Source organism: Pogoniulus pusillus, chromosome 14, assembly GCF_015220805.1.
Source record: "Pogoniulus pusillus isolate bPogPus1 chromosome 14, bPogPus1.pri, whole genome shotgun sequence".
NCBI lineage: Eukaryota > Metazoa > Chordata > Aves > Piciformes > Lybiidae > Pogoniulus > Pogoniulus pusillus.
The window spans coordinates 6,233,353-6,241,628 of NC_087277.1; the positions used below are offsets into that span (position 1 = coordinate 6,233,353).

The window sequence follows — 8,276 nt, forward strand, 5'->3', positions numbered from 1 at the left end:
CTTCATCAGCTCTTCAATCACATGTGTTAAAAAGCTGTGACAAATGCTTTCCAGAAACCTCCTGGGATGCATGTACCCTGCTGTGTTATATTTCTAGCAGATCTCAGACTTGCTCAGTCCTCTTCATGAGAATAAGAGCCTCCTAATGCGAGGCTTATGCCATTTTTCTGAAGGCTTTACTTGCTACTTCTGGATCAGGAAGTCAGAAGCAGATATCCACCTCAGTGTCACTGATTGGTGCCCCCCTTATCACAAACCATAAGTTTTTGTGTGATTCACCATCTTCTCCAGGCATGACTCCGTAAATTCTCACTGTTTTCTCACATCAAGGGCAACTTCCACCTCCTCAATATGCAGCCTGTCCTTCCTAAAGAATCATTATCCAACCATGGAAATACCCCAGTCATGTCAGCTATCCATCACTATCTCTGTGATCACAGTGAGATCACAACCCTGTAACTGCACCCTGACTGCTGGTTACTTCTGTGTTTTCCATGAGGCAGGAATCACAGTGTACAGACACTCCACGAAGGCACACAATCAAGATGATTTTGCAGAAACTGAAGATACTGAACAGAAAGAAACCCACTCATCCCTGTGAGTACACTGGGAGTGTATCTTAAAGGGGCCTACAAGAAAGCTGGGAAGGGACTTTTTTGGATGTCAGGTAGTAATAGGACTAAAGGGAATGGAACCAATGGGTAGATTCAGGCTGGATGTTAGGAAGAAGTTCTTCAGCATGCAGGTGGCGAGACCCTGGAACTGTTTGCCCAGGGAGGCAGTGGAAGCCCCATGCTTGGAGATGTTTAAGGCCAGGCTTGATGAGGCTCTAGACAGCCTGATCTAGTGTGAGGTGTCCCTGCCCATGGCAGAAGGGTTGGAAGTAGATGATCTTGTGGTCCCTTCCAACCCTGACTGATTCTATCATTCTATAATTGGCCTCCAGCTAGACTTCACACTACTGATCACCACTCTCTGGGCTCAAACCCTCAGCTAGTTTTTCAGTCCACCTCATTATCTGCCCATCCAGCTCATATTTCATCATCTTCTTTATGAGGACCTCATGGAAGACAGTGTCAAAAATCTTACAAAAATCAAGAGAGATGACATCACAGCAATCTTTTCATCCACCAAGCCAGCCACTTCATTGTAGAACAATACCCAGTTGGTCAAGCATAGAATCCATGATGACTACTACATGTGCTTGGAAAACCTATGCAGGATTATCTCAGAAGTCTGGAGTAAAGGTAATGAGCATATACTTAGAAAGTGTTTTTAATGAATCTGAAGACTATTCCTCTTCCAGTCATATTTCAGAAGAATTAAACCTAGAAAGCAAAAGGACAGAACAGTCTAAAACTCCATCTCATTGTATGTTGTGTGACTGTAACAGTTCATTTAGTTTCCTCTGGACAAAATATGAACACTTACCCAGCTGAGTCCAGCATGTCAGTCTCTGACTGCCAAAAGTACAAATTAAAACATACAAACCTAATCCAAAGTAAACTACAGAGATGTATTTCCTGCACGAAATGTGCACATATACAAACCCAAGACTGTTCAGGGCATCTACATTCCGAATATCCAACCATTGCTGGGGAAATAATTGTCTGAGAGTACAAAAAGAGGACCAGGGAACATTTGCTGGGTGCGAGTAATGATGAGGTTGTGTTCTTTGGTTGTCTCTTGTGGCACAATACATAAGACATGTTCCCAGTGCAGGTACCTTACTAACATCTGAGCTTTACAGATTGGGAAGAGTCTATTTACTGTAATTAGAGTCAATTCTATATTGAGTTTGAACACTGAAACAGCAACTATACCAAAACTATGACTTTTCAAGTGCTGACCAGCCTGATACGGATAGTGGGACTAACTGTACAGCTGGGTACAAGAACCTTTTTGGCTGTCTAAAGCAATTTTTACTAGACAGACTCCAAAGTCTCTGATAATATCTATCCTCATGTAAGTTCCCACAAAGTAAGGAAATTCTGTTAGCCCTACTCCTAGAGGGCAGCTGAGGAACATAGGGGTTAAACAATTTGTTCCAACACACACAGGAAACTTGTGCACAGAACAGGAAATTAAATGCAGGGATCTGAAGTCCCAGCCCATATTTTACTCACTTCCTTGTAAAAAAAAATCTCTCACCATTTTCACTGAAGTAGGTATAAATTAGAATTCCCTTCTTCTAATCTGGGAAGTCCTTATACAGCTGCACTGCACACATGCTTCTAGCTTAATGAAGATCATGGAAAGTTCTGGGACAATAAACCTTTCCTTCCTTTCTTGGTAATATTCATTATTGTAATTTTTTTATATTTTTATTACAAAATGCTGAAAAGCTGAATTTAGTTCTCAGTTCTGTTCACTTCCCCTATACTTTCCTTTGTTTTACCTTAACTTTGAAGCTTTGCATTATTGTTCACAGACCTGCTCGTGAAAGTGCAAAGTAAACAGCCATTAATGCCAAAAAGCACTACTTCAAAATCCTCTTATTAATGCACTATATGAAAGAAAATTAATGTCATACTTTAAATATTCACAGACTCTGAGTGAATGTATTTTGATTCTGTTATTCTTTTCATTTAAGTTTTCTTTAGAAATTCACTTGCAAAAAGATGGGGAGTGCTAAAAGATTTTTTATGGTATTTACCATCCAGCTCAAAAGTCCTTTTTCCCCCCTTTTTCCCATTTTTTAAGTCCTGGTAGCTATTTTCTACATTTTCTGCCAGAGTCCAACATTTCATTCCAGAGTTCTGTTTGTGTGGGTATCTGGTGCAGTCAGTGAAGCCCTGGTTTTGATTTCTTAATCATCTACTCAACCAATTTAAAGTGTTTAACTCCCTTTAGAATTAACTTAAACTGCAGCACACACAAAAATGCTTTTGCCAGGCAATGCTATCCCTTCGTCTTTGCATTCAAACGTGTACATTGATTTATGTCAAAGACCTCAAACTTGGCCTGATTTTTGTGTTCACTACAGACCTATCAAACAAATAACATTTCATGAGAAAATGAGATGGGGTTGCAAAGCTTTGAATGTTTCTGTAATGCTAATATAGACGTTGTAATAACTAGATCTTTTCAATTTATTTATGTATTTGTCAATCTAGAGAACAGATCAGACGTTGGCTTGATATGAAACCAAAACTACAAATTTCTGACTGAAATATATACATTAGGAAACATTTCTGGACATTAGGAAGCGTTTTTTCACAGCAAGAGCGCTCAGGCATTGGAATGTGCTGCCCAGGGAGGTGATGGAGTCACCTAAACTTCCCCAGATGTGTTTGGAAGTTGTTTGGATGTGGTGCTTGGGGATATAGTTTAAGGGTGAACTTTTAGAGGGACATCAGTTGGAATTGGTGATCCTGAGTGTCTTTTCCAACCATAATGTTTCTGTGACTCTGTGATTTTTGTACAAGCAGCTGTCAAGGTAGATTACATTCCAGTGCTGACTACTGTGACTAGTACACCGATGCTGATAGTTCTTTCTCAAGAGAGATTTTAAATTTACACCTCAGACGTTGAGTATCTCTGCTAGTATCCCGATTTGGAAACTCAGGCTCAAATTCTGAGAGGGCTTTTTGTGAAAATTGCCCTGCTTTCTGTTCCTATTCTTGTTAAACATGCTACAGAAAGAACTTGTTCTGCAGAGATTGTGATTGGTTTAATTACTTGCTTAAGGCAGCACAGAGAAGTCTAGCTGCAAAAAAAGACCCCACGACATCAGGAGATGCATAATAGTGGACAGCTTTTCTTTCTCTCTCCCTTAAAGAAAAATGCCACCAAGAAAAGTTTCAAAACAATAGCAAAAAATGCCTCATCCAAAACCACAAACAATTACCATCCCACTATCCCCTAAAAAAAAAAAAAAAAAAAAAAAAAGTTAGAAAAAGCCACTACAAAATCCCAGCTGTGCTGTGAGAGAGTGGTGCCATGCATTCACCTAAAAGAAGGTAATACTTTTTCCAGTCACTCCATTCCAGATGATGAATTTTACTTTCTCCAGTCAAGGGATAGCACTAGCAACAGTACAAGTCATAGAACCATAGAATAGTTTGACTTGGAAAGCCCTTTAAAGGTCATCTAATCCAATCTTCCTGCAATTAACAGGGTCCTCTTCAACTAGATCAGGATGCTTAGAATCCCATTCAGTCTGACCTTGAATATTTCCAGGACTGGGACATCTACCTCCTCTCTGAGAAACTTGTTCCAGTGTTTCACCACCCTCATTATCATAATTATTTGTCCTCATATCCAGTCTAAATGTACACTCTTTTAGTTGAAATCCCTTTAGTTTAACCCTTGTATTGTCGCTAAAACGACAACCCTCTACTACTTTACAGGCTCCCTTTTAAGTATTGAAAGACTATAATAAGGTCTCAGTGGAGCCTTCTCTTCTGCAGGCTGAACAACTCCAACTCATAGCCTTTCTTCATAGGAGATGTGATCCATGCCTCTAATCAATTTTGTAGTCCACTCTGGACCCACTTCAATAGGTCAATGTCTCTTTGTGCTGAGGGCTCCAGAGTACTCCAGTACTCTGAGTGAGGTCTCATCAGAGCAGAATAAAGAGGCAGTGTGACCTGCAGGCCACACTTCTCTTGATGCATCCCTGGATATGGCTGGCATTCTGGGCTTCTAGCATGCATTGCTCGCTCATCTCTAGCTTTTCATCCACCAAATCACATATATTGATAATTGCCTAAGAGGCAGAATATAGATCCTTTGTGAGAAAAGTTTTAACTTCACTAAGCTGAAGCAAGAATGCAAACTCCTACCTCTAAGACAGATTCACTTACCTACTTCTACTTAAAGACAAGCATCAGTGGTATTGATGCCTTTGAAACAAGACCCCATCCCTTCAAAGGATAATCATAGAATCATAGAATCAACCAAGTTGGAAGAGACCTCCAAGATCATCCAGTCCAACCTAGCACCCAGCCCTGTCCAGTCAACTAGACCATGGCACTAAGTGCCTCAGCCAGGCTATTCTTGAACACCTGCAGGGACAGTGACTCCACCACCTCCCTGGGCAGCCCATTCCAATGCCAATCACTCTCTCTGGCAAGAACTTCCTCCTAACATCCAGCCTATACTTCCCTGGCACAACTTAGAGGTATCTACCGTTATAAGAAAATTCTGCAGTCAGCATGCCTGCCAAAAGCAGTGAGAAAGGCTGATATTCGAAATGCAATCCTATGCTCAGCATACACAAGTGCCTATCTCTAGGGCTATTCTCCTGTCCACTTCAGATTGTTCCTTCACCTTTTCATTGTCAAGATTTCCTTTATATTTTTACTTATGCATCTAATTTTCTTGGTGCACTGTGTATTTATATTTCCAGCTCCAGGTTTTAAAGCTTAATCTGAATACCAGGAGGCTAAAATTTGGGCATCGCAGCACTGGACTGAAAAAACTCCACATCCTTTTATAGAGTTGAGTTCTAAGTCAGTTCTATATGATCAGCCAGAAAATCTGTGGCAAAGCCAAAAACGAAGTATCAGTTCCCAGGAACTCATTTCAGAGCCTTAGGCAAAAGGATATTGTTTCCATCACTGCAGGTTAAAGATTCTAGTCCAAAATGGAAAAGGGAAGTTGGGAAAAACATACAGCTTCAAGCACTTTGAAAGCATAGACAAAGTGATCCTGAAAGCAAGCAAAGCTGCATGGTGATCTTTAATTTGTCACCCGTCCTTGATTTTTTCTGTATATATGAAAACTTCACAACTGGGAGCAATTATGGACAAGAATTATTACATGATGTATGACTCAATGTACAAATGATCTTTGGGAAAGGAGGTTCTAGAAAGGGAGGTTTTGTGTATGGAACATTATCAAAAACACTGCATGGTCTGGTTGTTGGGGGAATTATATACTGGGATGTGACACCTTTGGGAAAGGTTCTGAGAAGTAGGTCAGGTGCCTTGAGTTTTAGCAGGCTGGTTACTTATTCATTGAGATCAGCTGTTCCGAGCTTCAAGAGGTTCAAGTCCCAGCAGCTGCTGTGTAATCAGGGCACAAAATGCTTTACAATGGCTAACAGTAAAAGATTGGAATTGAATGAGAGGGTCTGAGTTATTGTCTTCCTGAGGCTGCAATATGCAGAATATAGAAAATTCTCTCATGCTTAAGCCTTTCTTTTATATTTCTTGTGTTCATGAAATTAGTTTTAAATCATCAAGGGTTTCTGCTTCTAATTTGAAGAGTTCTTTTAATAAACATGGTTTAGAGTAACAGAGTGCTTATGAAAGTTCCAAGTCTATGTGGTCCTGGACCCGGATGAGGGCAAAACTTAAGTACGGGAAAGAACTAAGACCTCACGTGAGAAAGGAGCCTATGAAGCAATTGACAACTTGGGAAAAAGAATAGCAGTTCAGTATAAGGCAGCAGATTATCTGATCAAAACAAAACTGAAAATTCTATTTGCCTCAAAAAGAATCCTAAGGAGTCAATGGATGTCCACTGGGCCTGAAACACCACGGCTACCAAAACCCACTTCTCTGGTGAAGGGCAAGAGGTGGAATTTGAAGCAGAATGGGTAAGAATCTTCCCCTAATTTGTGTTAACTTTTTTTTTCCAGCTGTGATCCTTAAATCCCAGTGAGGTCCCACCCTTTACATCCCATTCCTACAGCTAGCCCAAAATCCTGAGGAAAGGTGTTGATTCATAGTAAAAATGCAAACAATTGTCATTTTGGTTCTGCATGTTTATGTCATAAAGAAACTAAAGTGGCCAAGTCAAATGGAAACTCAAAAGTGTATTTAGCACTAGCCAGCTGTGCAATAACCATGGAAATGATCTCCTGGACATACATAAAAACTCTTGTGCAAGGATCTCCTTTACCTCTGGATGTGTAGGAAAAGGGCAGTACATTTTCTCATTTCACTGGCTATAGGAGAGACTTGTATAGGCCATTAGATCTGGCCTGAGTTATATATCCAGCTATTACCAGCACAGGAACAGGAAGCTAGGGTGAAATCCTAACACTACTGGAATTACTGGGAGACTTGCCACTTTCTTCATATGGACCAAAACTTTCTATCTGATGTCCTTTCCATGATATAACCACAAAACAGTTATTTTTATTCAATTTCCTCTCAAAGCACAATAACAGACAGCCTCTTTAGAGTCTTAAAACTGTTTCTTTCATGCATTAGTCATAGTTTACATTGACCTCCTGGCTTGTCTCTGCTTACACATCCAATCACTCACAGAACCCCCATTATCACTGTCTAACCACCTCTGTTACAATTTGGCAGAAATCACCAGCAGCCATCCATATGCAATCCTAGAAGTCTGTGCCATGTCATGCCCTTAGTTGTTTTCCTTCCTTGTGAGTAAGAGAGGCTAGGCTGGGTAAGAAAAAGGGTTAATGCAAACTAGTTTGCTCTTTATTTCTTAGGCATATTGTATATTTGTTGCCTTATCCATGAAAAGGGAGAAAAGATAAAGCAAGAGAAAAGAGAAGAGCAAGAGGCATAAAGATATGAAAAGGAAGAGCTTGTCAACTTGGTGTTGATTTCTCCTGGTGGCCCTGTTGCAGTAGTTCAGGTAATACATCCTGATAGAGTCCTACATTTCCATCACTCCTTAAACCTAAGGTATTAATCCCAACACCGTAATGACTTTCCCACAGAATTAGGCAAATCTTGCAGGTTTTCACTCTTGTGACTTCCCATGAGATTTCCTACTTCCTTCACATTAAATTTTGTGGAGAGGAAATCACTCTTTAGAATATTTATTACATTTTCACCAGTCCCTTCTTATATTCCTCTTATTTTTCAGTTGGTAATGTGAGAAAGTGATCAATAAACCTGGAAGTTAATCAACTTCTTGTCATATGGAGTTTCCTTCTACAGACAGAGATCCAAAAGAGAGAGCTGAACAAGGAGAGACATAAGTAATAAATAGAGGCAATTTAACTCCTGTGATGCCAGGATTTGTCTGTTTATTTCTTTATTTGCCAGACACATTTAGTATGATATTTCACAAAACACTACCAACTGTGATGTTTGAATCACATTGGTAGGATTTGGTTCTTAAATAAGCATTGTAAGAAGCGTGTGAAAATTGTCTACAGAAAATCCTATGTCTTTGGACCTTAGAAATACAGTGTGAAGTGCAGAGAAACAGGAAACAGAACAACACGGGAGATTAAAAGGCAATTAATGATTGAGGAGAACCCTAAAGTTATTCTTGGCACTTTTGGAGCTACAGAAAAGAAACCAAAAAGCATATTCAGCTTCAAGATGAAGTGAGAAAGTGAC

The 8,276-nt window shown here is 39.9% G+C and overlaps 1 long non-coding RNA gene across 1 annotated transcript; it reads left to right on the forward strand.

The window, feature by feature from the left end:
- Positions 1 to 6,034: 6,034 nt before the first annotated feature.
- LOC135181029 (uncharacterized) lies at positions 6,035 to 8,000 on the forward strand. Its single transcript, XR_010304658.1, has 3 exons — positions 6,035 to 6,547; positions 7,412 to 7,560; positions 7,795 to 8,000. It is a non-coding gene; the product is annotated as an uncharacterized LOC135181029 (long non-coding RNA).
- The last annotated feature ends 276 nt before the right edge of the window (positions 8,001 to 8,276 follow it).